Here is a 12,572-nt window from a genome sequence, read left to right on the forward strand (position 1 = left end):
GAATAACTAACACTTTCACAACACACCTACAACTAACATCACACTCAATGGTGGAAAACTGAAAGCATTTCCTCTAAGATCAGGAACAAGGGAAGGATGCCCACTCTCATCACTTTTATTCAAAATAATATTGTAAGTCCTAGACACAGCAGTAAGAGAAGAAAAAGAAATAAACGGAATTCAATTTGGAAACGAAGAAAAATTGACACTATTTACAAATGACATGATACTATATACAGAAACCCTATGAACTCCACCAAAAAACTATTAGAACTAATAAATAAATTCAGTAAAGTCTCAGGATACAAACAATATACAAAAATATATAGAGTTTCTATACACTAATAACAATCAGAAGAGGAATTAAGAAAACAATCCCATTTACAATTGCATCATAAAGAATGCAATACCTAAGAATAAATTTAACCAATGAGGTGAAAGATCTGTACTCTGAAAACTATAAGACATCAATGAAAGAATTGAAGACAACATAAATAAATGGAAAGATATACCACGTTCATGAGTTGGAATCATTACTGTTAAAATGCCCAGCTTACCCAAAGCAATCTATAATTCAAAGCAATTCCTATAAAAATGCCAGTGGAATTTTTCACATAACTAGAAAAAATAATCCTAGAATTTGTATGGAAGCATAAAAGACCCTAAATAGCCAAAGCAATCTTGAGAAAGAAGAACAAAGCTGGAGGTAAAATTATACTACAAAACCATAATAATCAAAAAACATATGGTACTAGCATAGAAACAGACGCATAGATCAATGGAACAAAATAGAAAGTCCAAATAAACCCAAGTTTATGTAGTCAATTAATCTTTAAATAAGCCCATGTTTACACAGTCAATTAATTTTTGACAAATGAGGCAAGAATATAGAATAGGGAAAAGATAGCCTCTTTAATAAATGGTGGTGGAAAAACTGGACAGCTACTTGCAAAGAATCAGACTGGACTATTTTCTTACACCATATAAAAATAAACTCAAAATAGATTAAAGAATTAAATGTAAGATCTGAAACCATAAAACTCTTAGGAGAGTAAACCCATGGCTGATTCATGTCAATGTATGGCAAAAACCACTACAATATTGTAAAGTAATTAGCCCCCAACTAAAATAAATAAATTTATTAAAAAAAAAAAACTCTTAGGAGAAAAAATAGGCAGTATGATCTTTGACATTAGTCTTATCAAAAATTTTTTGTCACCTCAGGCAAGGGCAACAAAAGCTAAGTTAAATGAATCTACAACAAATTAAAAAAGCTTTTGCACAGTGAAGGAAACTATCAACAAAACAAAAAAGTAACCTACTGAATGGAAGAAAATATCTGCTAATGATATATTTGATAAGGGGCTAGTATCCAAATTATACAAAGAAATTACACAACTCAATATCCAAAAAACAATCCAAGTAAAAAAAGAGCAGAGGACCTGAGTAGGCATTTCTCCAAAGAAGACATACTGACAGCCAACAGACACATGAAATGATGATCATCATCACTAATCATCAGGGAACTGCAAATCAAAACCACAGTGAGATATTGCCTCATACTGGTCAGAATAGCTATTATCAAAAAGACAACAAAAAACAAGTGTTGGCAAGGATGTGGAGAAAAGCAAACCCCTGTGCACTCCTGGTGGGAATGAAAATTGGTACAGCCACTATAAGAAACATAATGGAGGTTTCTCAAAAAATTAAAAATAGAACTACCATATGATCCAGGAATTCCACTTCTGGATATTTTTCAAAAGAATACAAAAACACTAATTTGAAAAGATACATGCATTTCTATGTTCATTGAAACATTATTTACAATAGCCATGAAATGGAAGCAACCTAAATGTCCATCGCTAGATGAATGGATAAAGAAGATGCGGTATATTGTCTCTCTCTCTTTATATATATGTATACATACACACACACATACACCTATCATGGGGCATGGGTATGAACTCATTGCATAGCAAACTGATCAGATTAGCCTCAGTCATTGCCTTAACTGGTATATTGCTTTTAAATAATAGAAGAGCTGGCATCACTTATTAGAATAGGATAAGAGACCTCAACTTTCCCATGGTAATATATAAGGAATTTAAGAAGAATTGCCTGTTCTTTAGCTAGAAGTGTTGATTAAAATCCTGGTTCCACCATCACACAGTATCTACGATTGTATGGTGTGGCATGGTAAGACATTAGTCATATGATTTTGAGAAAGTTACACACCTCTCTGTATCTCAGATTCCTTGGCTGTAAAATATGACTAGTAACTGTGACAATTACATATGATACTGTATGTGAAAGTTCCTACCACAAGGCTTAAAAGAGTCAACAAATATTGAATACTTGCTGTTACCACCGATCCCCCACCTCAATCCATCCCATCATATGACTGGAACAAGACACAGTCCAAGAGACAATACTGGACCAGCACTTCTGCAAAGCTGACCACATTACAAAACAACATACCTTACCATTGGAGAGCAGGACTCTCCATATGAACAGAACTCTGTAAATTCCAATATGGAGAAAACTTCATTCCTGGAAGTATTACAGGAGAAACTACTGCTTATTGAACAGGTTATGGGACTTCCAGGTACTTATGACTAAACTCTTTCTATCTTTTAAGGAAACATCACTCGGCGTCATTATGACCAGAGGGTTTATCAGCTGAGAGCAGTTGGTTTCCCAGTACCAAGATTAATCACTCTACCAGTAGGCAACTAACTCAAGAAGCAACCTGGGCCTCTCATATGAGGCCTCTCCAAGACATAAATCATTGATAGCAAAGACTAATAATGAACTTAGTTCATATTGGGCACCATTTAAAATGTTTTAGTTACATTAACTGCTAATCATTTTACACTTGAGAAAAATTAAGGCTCAGAGAGATTAACTAACTTAAGCTTACACAGAGATGGGATATAAATCCTGGTAGGACAGCTCCAGGGTCCACACTTCTAAATTTTCTACTGTACTGTCCATGCTACTATGACTATTCTGTAACTGAGCACTCTGCCAGGTAAGCCACATGTTTAGCATAGAAAAGTAAAATAGACTTGTTACCCATAAGGACTTTATAATCTAAAAGATAAAATTTCAAAAGACATAGATATACCATAGCTCCAGACACTGCCTAAAGGGAATGGTTTGGGCAGCAGATGTGATAGGAATTCAGAGGAAATGAGAAAGGATTTCATAGGGAAGGCTGAGCTTAAAGAGCAATGTTTTGCGCCTAATAGACTTTTCTAAAATGGCTTTCCTCTCATGGTATGGCTTTCTTAATGATTAATGTAGTTTACTGAACAGTTGATTCAACAACCAAGAAGAGCATCATTGCTGGGATGATTAATTAGCTGTAATAAAGCTTGGTTCCCTCATCTAAACTATACATTTCCATTCTTCTCCAAGATTGCAGCATAGCTTTTCATATAGCTTGTGCTTTCTATGTTTGATTTGACTTTAATAAGCCTTATCCAGGACTTTTTAAGCTAATAATCAATACCATTCTACCAATAACTTTAAAAATCTGTAAACCCCCTAAATCTTGGCTCTCTATATATTAATATTTGATGACAGGTTCCTATGTACCGTGGTTTTTACAAATGTGTATACTGACAGAGCAAAATTTGAAATTCAATTTGTACTTCATTAGAGATAAAAAAGATTTCTGCACAACACTGCCTACCTACCTTTGCCATATTCAAATGACAATTGCTTAACTGCCATCTTGTGGCAAATAACACACACTGTTAAAAAAAAAAAAAGTATTCAACATTTCACAGTAAGAGTCAAGATTTCCAATTTAATGTCCTCTTAATGGGTGGTTCTGTATCTCTTTCACCTGTCCTTAAGATTGGATGGTTCTATATCCCTTTCACTTGTCCTTAAGACAAACACTTTCTATTTCTTCTGGTCTGAGGTTTGTTGTATGCCACAGTAACCTCAACATCTATACTTCAGTAGTTCTTTTATAACACCAATTTTGTTCTCTATGAAAAAAAAGACCTTCCACTGGTTGGATAAATGCATATAAATGCACAAGAATTTAATATTGCCCTTTTTTGAGACAAACTATGAAGAACTAGTGGAATATGACACCCCCTCTCACACACAGGGCTTTTAAAACAGTATTGTGTATTTCATGCTGAAAAACCACCAATTAGTGACAGTAAATGAAATCTACCTTCACATTTTACTTCCAGTGATTTTATTTTTTTTTTTTTTTTTTTTTTTTTTTTTTACTTCCAGTGATTTTATTTTCACTGTTCCTAAAGTTGGTCAATTCAATTTTGAGCTTTTTAAATTTGTGTTGAGAACAGCCTGATTTCCACCTCTCACAAATTTTGATTTGCCCTTGGGTCTACTTATTTATTCCAACCTTTAAGTTAGTGCTTACATATTTAGATCTTAGATATACCTCTGGTTAGAGAATGTATGAAGAAGAATATGCTTCAGAATTCAGTTTGTTTTGTTGAGTTGCTGTGCAACCAAGGAAGGCAATATGCCTTCATAATTAAGTGAACTCTTTGTGGACTCAGATTATTTAGATCTATATCCTGAATCCCAGCTTTCTCTTTACCAGCTGTTTGACCTTGGGCAAGTCACTTAACGTTTTCATGTTTTCTATTCCACAAATGTAAAATGGGGATCATAATGACATCTACCTCATAGGGCTATTGAGAGGATTAAATGAGTTAACACAGATTAAAGTTCTTTGAACGGTGCCAGAGAGTGAGTATTCAAAAAAAATGAGTTATTATGACTTGTTATTTACTGCTTATTGTTAGACATTGCATATTTTAAATAACATTAATATTGCTTATGCCTTTTCTTCTCTCTTAAGTCAGGTCATTCTGCTGATGTCTGACTCTCAATGTTCAATCATCTTGGGCTTTTAATTGGTATAGCAATTGTTTATTGAGTCCCTAATATGTGGTCACACGTAATTCTAATTACTGAAGCTACAAGAGTGAAAAGAACAGGCAATGTCCTGGCTCAGCTCACAACTGAGATGGTATTGGATGATAAATAGATACATTCATGAACAGCATAACTTCAGGAAGTAACTTGTACTAGAAAAAGTAGGACAGAGCGATATAATAAGGAGTAAGGGAATCAGAAAATATAAAGACTCCAAAATAATCCAGATTATTTACAAAGTCAAAGGAATAAAGAAGAAGTCGTAGGAAATGAGATTAGAGAAGGAGGTAGGGACCAGATAACACTGGACTTCGTAGAGCATGTTAAGGACTTTAGATTTTGTTCTGAGTGCAATGGAAATCCACTGGAGGGTTTTAAAGCAGGGAGTTACATGATCCACTGTATGTTTGCTTTTGAAAATATCATGTTTTCTGTTCCATCATTTTAAAAGCTGACAAGACTTATCTTCAGAGAATGAAGCAGATATATAAATAAAAATAAATGTCAGAGATGACAAGAGTCCCTTCCTCAAGATGAGTTGCATTTACACCCATAAGTTTCTTGAGATACCGCTTTATAACAAATTCTCCCTTTTGTCCTTAAGATATTTCTCAATGTTTTCCGTGATTTCCAACCAGCCAAAATATTTCTAATTACTTCACTCTACTACCTCTAAACTTGCAAAATTCATTCTCTCTGCCTTTCTCAAAATACTGATTTCACCTTTATTTCCCTTAAAAACATTTCACTGAAAAAAATATGGTCTTTTAATGTCCTACAAATTCAAAACATCTGAATCTACAGTCCTTTTTTTTTTTTCCTTCTTTTTGATTACACTGCACAGCTTGTGAGATCCTGACCAGGGATTGCACCCGGGCCACAGTAGTGAAAGCGTCGAGTCCTAACCACTGGACCACCAGGGAATTCCCAGAATCTACAGTCTTTTGATGACACTCCTGTGTATTGTTCTGTCTTTTTCTGTGACAGAACTAAGAACCAAAAGATTAACAAATATAGGGCGCATTGGGGTGCTGCAGACTGTGGGAAACTGATAAAATGTCAAGTAATAGGAATAGACCCTGTCACACAGAAGAAACATGACCTCCAAGTAAATAAAATCACAGTCACATGGCATGGATGAGCTGCTGACACAGTGATATTAATGGATAAAACAATTTCTCAAATGTTAGAGTACAACCACAAGGTGTTAAGGAGTGTGGTACTCAAAGATCTAAGCTGACAGGTAGCACCAAGGAAAGTCTGGTAGCTGGTAACAGGGCTTCAGTCACAGGGATATAGCTTGGGGTCAGAATGGATAAGAACAAGGCAGGGTCTCCATCCCTCAAGATTTGGTAGCTTATCAGAAAAGTATTAGGGACCAGGTAGAGACCCAGTTACTTGCACTAGAATAAAAAGTTGGAAAAAACTACAATCAAGTTTGCCTTAATATTAAATTCCTCATGTCTTATGTAACAGCTTGATGTACTTGTCCCAAAGCAGGAGATATGCATGTATCTACAATTGGTAAGGGGCTGAGACCAAAGACCCAAAATGTAGCACGACTTACTATATTGCCTACATTTATGAATTGAATATTGATGGAGAGAGCAGCTTTAAGCAGTGAATACTCAATCTATCTGTAGCTTGAACTACTGTTCTCCTTGGTAAGGGTCAATTTTTTGAGATACAGGCCTATTCCCTAACAACTCAAGTGAGACCAAAAAATAGCTTCTCAGAGGCACTAAACACTTCCCATTTGATGTTTTTCGTCTTGAGTCATGGAAACTAATTCCTTTATAGAAAAGCAAGAAAGGAAGTTTGTGTGTACAGGGAATCAGGCGGGTCACTGAACACATTGCTGGCCAAACAGCTAACTGCATAATAAAGTAGTTCAGAGTAACATCACTGAGAAATTGCATTTTTATACCCTATCTTCCTCAATCTAAAGGGACCCGAGACAAAGTGAAACCAATACATGGCCTCAAACAAAAAACAAAAACTAATGTTAGCTTGCAAGTCTCAAATTAATGTTTATACTTACCTCCTCTCAAAATGCTGCTGCTTCAGTCAAGCAAGTAAACTTTTATGATCTTAGTGGAGCTTTCTAGTTTAAGATTAAAAGAAAAATGTATGTTTCAAATGAGTTATTGACTTTCTGGACCAGAGCAAATCTTTCTGATCTTACAGTGGTTGGGCTTATTTCCTAGGTCTTTGCGAAAGGGACTGAAATTTGCTATGAAATGCTGTTTTTTATTTTCAACTATGTCTAATGCAAAAATCACTGAAGTGCTCGAACAAATATTATAAAAGTCAGAACAGATTCTATATCCTCCATTACCCTACAATTGGAGAGAATCACACAGAGGTGGTGAAGTAATCTAAACCACATAGCCTTGAAAAGCTAAATGTACAATGTTGACTAGGTGAATACTGCAGAAGTTTGAGGACTCTCACTTTTGGTGTCAGGGTCAACACTTTCAAGGAATCTTTGCTTAGTGACTCTTCCATTAAAAAGCTTTATTAATCACATAAAGGCTGCTTCCTTGATTTCAGTATTGTATTTCCATCGTACTCGTTCCGAAATCACTAGGAATGAATAAATTGATGCTGAATGCTTCTAGAGATGACACATTACAGTTTAAATTAGAGCCAGTCCAAATGCATGAACATTGCTTGGAGATCCTATTACATACTCCATCTCCCATTCCACTGAGGCATTATTCCAAACCCTAACTGTCCTCCAGAGGGCCTGTAATCAGCGCTGGCTCCATAATTTGCAGGGCCCAGTGCAAGATGAAAATGCAGGACCATTTATTCAAAAAGGAAGATAAAAGCATTTTTCTTTGTTCTGCAGTTTCTGTCTCAACTTCTGAAGATGTTCTTTTTATTTTTAATTTTTATTGGAATATAGTCGCCTAACAATGTTGTGTTAGTTTCTGCTGTACAACAAAATGAATCAGTTGTAGGTATATATTTATCTCCTCTTTTTTAGATTTCCTTCCTATACAGTCACCACAGAGCATTTAGTAGAGTTCCCTGTGCTACACAGTAGGTTCTCATTAGAAATGTTCCTTTAATTTCTATAGAATGTAGCACTCCCTTAGGTACAGAGATACTCCCAGGACACTCATAGCAGTATGAGTGTAGATAATCATAGTTACCGACCGCTTAAGGAATGAGATGTGCACACCTGACCCCCACCCTTCAACATGCCAAACCCATGCCTTTGTCAGTGATGGAGGGTGGCAGCAGTTACTTGGCAGGGGAGTGGACAGGAAAGGATCAGACCTGGGGAGGCAACCGGAGGCAAAACCATGCCTGGGTTGAGTCACTTCTAATCCACTACTCCAAAATCAGAGCACATGCTCCACTTTCCAGTTGGAATTTGCTTACAAAACAAATTCAAAAGTAAAATGATCAAGAATTTCAAGACAGCAATTAGAGTACAAAACTCCAAGTGCAGAACCCCTTTCTAAGTAGGGGTCCCATGTGACTGCATAGGTCACTCTGCAATGAAACTGGCTTTGGCCCTAACACACCATTGCCCCACCACAAAGAAAATAGAGGTATTTAGGCATGGATTTCTTCACTTTCTCAATCTGCCATCAATAAAGATAGCAGTATCCTATACCCATCCTTTTCTTCTCACCATTTCATCAAGTGGCATATGCTTCCTTCTTGTCAAAGCTAATTCATTTAGATATGCTCTGTGTCCCATCCAATTATCATTTCCTCCTATATTTTCCTCTATCAAAAGTATTTACTTTCCTAACTTTCAAATCTTCCTCCTTCTTGGCTCTTTTCCTCCAGGTTACAAGTATATTTAATCATTACCACATCTTTAAAACCCTCTACTGACCCTGAATATCCTTGTAACTATCCTTTTTCTTTAACTTTCTGCAGTCAGGGCTCTAGAAATAATAATTTATCTTGAAAATGTTCCCCAAATCTGGCCTCCTTTAACCATCTCCATTATTCTCCTAGTCTAAGCCAGAATCATCTGTTTCCTAAATTACTGCAATACCCTGCTAATTAGTCTACTTGCTTTCAATTCTTGCCTTTCTAGAATCCATTCTTCACAAAGCAATCACAGTGATTTTTTTCAGGTCCTATCAATCTTCCACTCTAACCCCATGGCAGAAACCATCTATGGGGTACTTTTTATACACACAAGATTTTAAGTTTTATGTAGTCTTATTAATCAATTTTTTTCCTTTGTGATTTCTTCTATTAGTTTATGCTCAGAAAGTTCCTTCTCAGATGTAGTTAAATAAATATTCACCTTTTTCCTTGGTTGAAAATTTTTTCCGTCATATTCAACTATTTAATTACTCTGATGTAAGGAATATAATTGGGATATAAACTGATTTTTCAAATATTTAAACAATTGTACCAGCAACACTTACTGAATAATCCTTCCATTGCCCGTACTAATTCATAAGGTCATATTGGTAATATTCTAAATTCTTTGTAAAATCAAGGGTTTTGCTGTTGTTGGTAACGTAGTGGTAATTGTGGGGGTTGTTTTTCTGCTAGACTATTTCTTTCCATTGATGCAAATACTGATTCTTATATCTGTTCCACATCTTCTCAGCCATTGGGGTTTGAAGTGAGGCAGGAGTGGGAATGGGATGAAGTTAGAAAATGTGATGTGACAAGGTCTCTCTAATTACTCTACCTTTTCAGAATTTCCTTGGCTCATCTCACTGTTTATTCCGCCAGATGATCCTTAGAATCTTTTCATACCATTCCAATATAAATTCTTCAGGAGGCTGAAATAAAAATTGCATTGGGCTCATAAATTATTTTGAAAATAATTTAGCAATTTAAAACTATTCACTGTTGCTGTCCAGAATTAGAACCTGCTTGTGAATGTCTTCTTTCATAGCTGTCTTTTTTCTTTCCACACAAATCTCAAGCCTGGTGGGGTAAACTTAATTTTAGGTTTTTAGTGTTTTTTTTTTTTTCCTAATCCTGGAAAATAAACTTTCTTGCTAATATTTTCTAATGAGGTTTTGGAATTTAAGTGCAAGCTATTGATTTTATATGTGTGTTTGTGCTCACTCAGTTGTGTCCGACTCTGCGACCCCATGGCCTACACAGCCTGCCAGGCTCCGACATCCATGGAATTCTCCAGGTAAGAATACTGAAATGGGTTGCCATTTCCTCCTCCAGGGGATCTTCCTGACACAGGGATCGAACCCACATCTCCTGTATTGGCAGTGAGACTCTTTACCACTAGTGCCACCTGGGAAGCCCCTTACATGTATATATCCACCTTATTCTTATTCATTCTTATTCTAATAATTTTTAAGTTAAACTTCTTGGGATATTTTTCAGAGAACAATGATATAATCTATGAATAATGAAAATGCTTCTGCTTATTTTCAATAGCTTTACTTGTCATTTCTGTTTCATGGTGTATTGTTCTTACAAGAGCTTCCATAATGTGATGATAATAATAATAACAATAATAAAAATAAATGATAATAATAATAACAGCAGTAGCAGGGATAGAAGGCATTCTTATATTGTTTCTGACATTAATGACTTTAGTATTTTACCTTCTAAATCATTGCAACAAAACAATCTTACCGTATCTTTTACATATATTCATCATAAACACACCAATCTATTAACTAATGATGGGAATATAGTACATATTTTTCTCAGACAATAACTTTTTATTGATATATACTATACGAACCATAAAATTTACTTTAATTGGAAAATTTTGTTGTTTTTAGTACACTTACATAGCCATGCAACAGTAACACTATCTAATTACAGAACGTTTTCATTACCCTGATAAGAATTTTCATACACACTGGCAATCTTTACCAATTAGCCTCTCATCCCAACCCTGGCGATCATTAATCTACTTGCTATCTCTATGGATTTTCCTGTTCTGGATATTTCATATAAGTGGAATTATACAATATGAGGCCTTTTGTTTCCAACTTCTTTCGCTTAGCATACTTACTAGGTTCATCAATGTTGTAGAATGTATTAATATTAGTGCTGCATACATTTTTACTGAGTAATACTCTACCATATGGTTTTACCAAATTTTCTTTATCTGTTCATTCTTTGATGGATACTTGAGTTGTTTCCACTTTTTGGTGATTATGAATAATGCTTCTATCAACATTCACATACAAGGTTTTGTGTAACTATTTTTTCAATTCTCTTGAGTATATTACTTAGGAAGTTTTTTGTTTGTTTGTTTCTTCAGGGACTTAGTGTATTCCTCAAGATTTGATAAGATCATATTCCTGTGAGTAGAAATAGTCTTACTCATTTCTTTATGATCTGAGTGCCTTTTATTTCTTTTTCTTGCCCAATTTTCCTTGCTAATTCACCACTAAAATAGAGGTGGTGGGAGTGGACATCCTTGTCTTCATCCTGATTTTGTGGCATTGTCAGGAGGCACTCTCAGTCTTTCGTCAAGTATGATGTTAGCTGTGGGAATTCTGTAAATGCCCTTTATCAGGTTCAGGGAGTTCCCTTATATTCCTAGTTTTTATCATGAAAAGATAGAAGGTTTTTGTCAGGTGGCTTTTTCTATCTATTGGGATGCTTGTGAGGTTTTTATTTTTTTATTCTATTGATATGATGTACTCTATTGATTTGGCATTTTAAACCAACAATTCAGCCAACTAAACATGGTTTACATAAATCCTCACTGGTCAAGTATACAAGCTTCATATAATATATATAATCACATAATATATAACTATATAAATAAATGATTATATACAAATATATAATATATATATGATTATATGATTATATAGTATACACAATACATATAATCCTTATATGTTTCTGGATTCTGTTTACTAGCATATTACTGAGGATTTTTGTGTCTATATTCATAAGGAATATTGGTTTACAATTTTCTTTTCATGTGATTTTCCTCTCTAGGTAATCTGGTCTTATAGAATGAACTGGCACATATTTCCTATTCTTCTACTTTTAGAAAAGTTTGTGAAGGATTGCTTCACAATTAATAATGTTAATTCTTCTTTAAATATTTGGTAGGAATCACCAGTGAATCCCTCTGGTCCTGAGTTTCTTTGTGGGAAGCTTTGATTACCAGCTCAATTGCTGTATTTGATATATACATATACATTTTCTATTTTTTCTTGAGCTAGTTTCAATATTTTGTATTTAAGAAAATGTCCATTTCATCAGTTATCTAATTTGTTGGCATACAATTGTTTAGCATTCCGTTATAATCTTTTTTATTTCTGAAAGGTTGATAGGAATTTCCCATTTCATTCCTGGTTTAAGTCATTTGAGTATTTTTATTTTTCTTGGTCAGACTATCTAAAGTTCTGTCAATATTGTTGATTTTTTAATCAAATTTTGGTTTCTTTGATTTCTCTCTTTTTTAAATTCTATTTCCTTTATTTCCATTCATACTTTTCCTTTTGCTTATTTTGGATTTAGTTTGTTCTTCTTTTTCTAGTTTCTAAAGGTGAAAGCTAAGGTTAATGATTTGAAGTAAATTTCCCTCTAGTTAAATCTTTAGTTAAACCTCTTAAGTTTCAGTATACATGTTTAATTTTTCACTCACCTCAAAGTAATTTCTAATTTCACTTATGATTTCTACTATTACCCATTGGTTACTTTAA

General features: G+C 34.6%; 1 long non-coding RNA gene across 1 annotated transcript in view; it reads right to left on the reverse strand.

Annotated features, from left to right (window-relative positions):
• Positions 1 to 12,572, reverse strand: part of LOC145536424 (uncharacterized) — a 234,811-nt gene that overhangs the window by 55,197 nt on the left and 167,042 nt on the right. The window contains exon 4 of the long non-coding RNA XR_014075839.1: positions 9,611 to 9,704. This is a non-coding gene — a long non-coding RNA (uncharacterized LOC145536424). The remainder of the gene's footprint in view (positions 1 to 9,610; positions 9,705 to 12,572) is intronic.

The sequence above is a fragment of the Giraffa tippelskirchi genome, chromosome X, assembly GCF_054371585.1.
Source record: "Giraffa tippelskirchi isolate mGirTip1 chromosome X, T2T-mGirTip1v1.2.pri, whole genome shotgun sequence".
Lineage (NCBI taxonomy): Eukaryota > Metazoa > Chordata > Mammalia > Artiodactyla > Giraffidae > Giraffa > Giraffa tippelskirchi.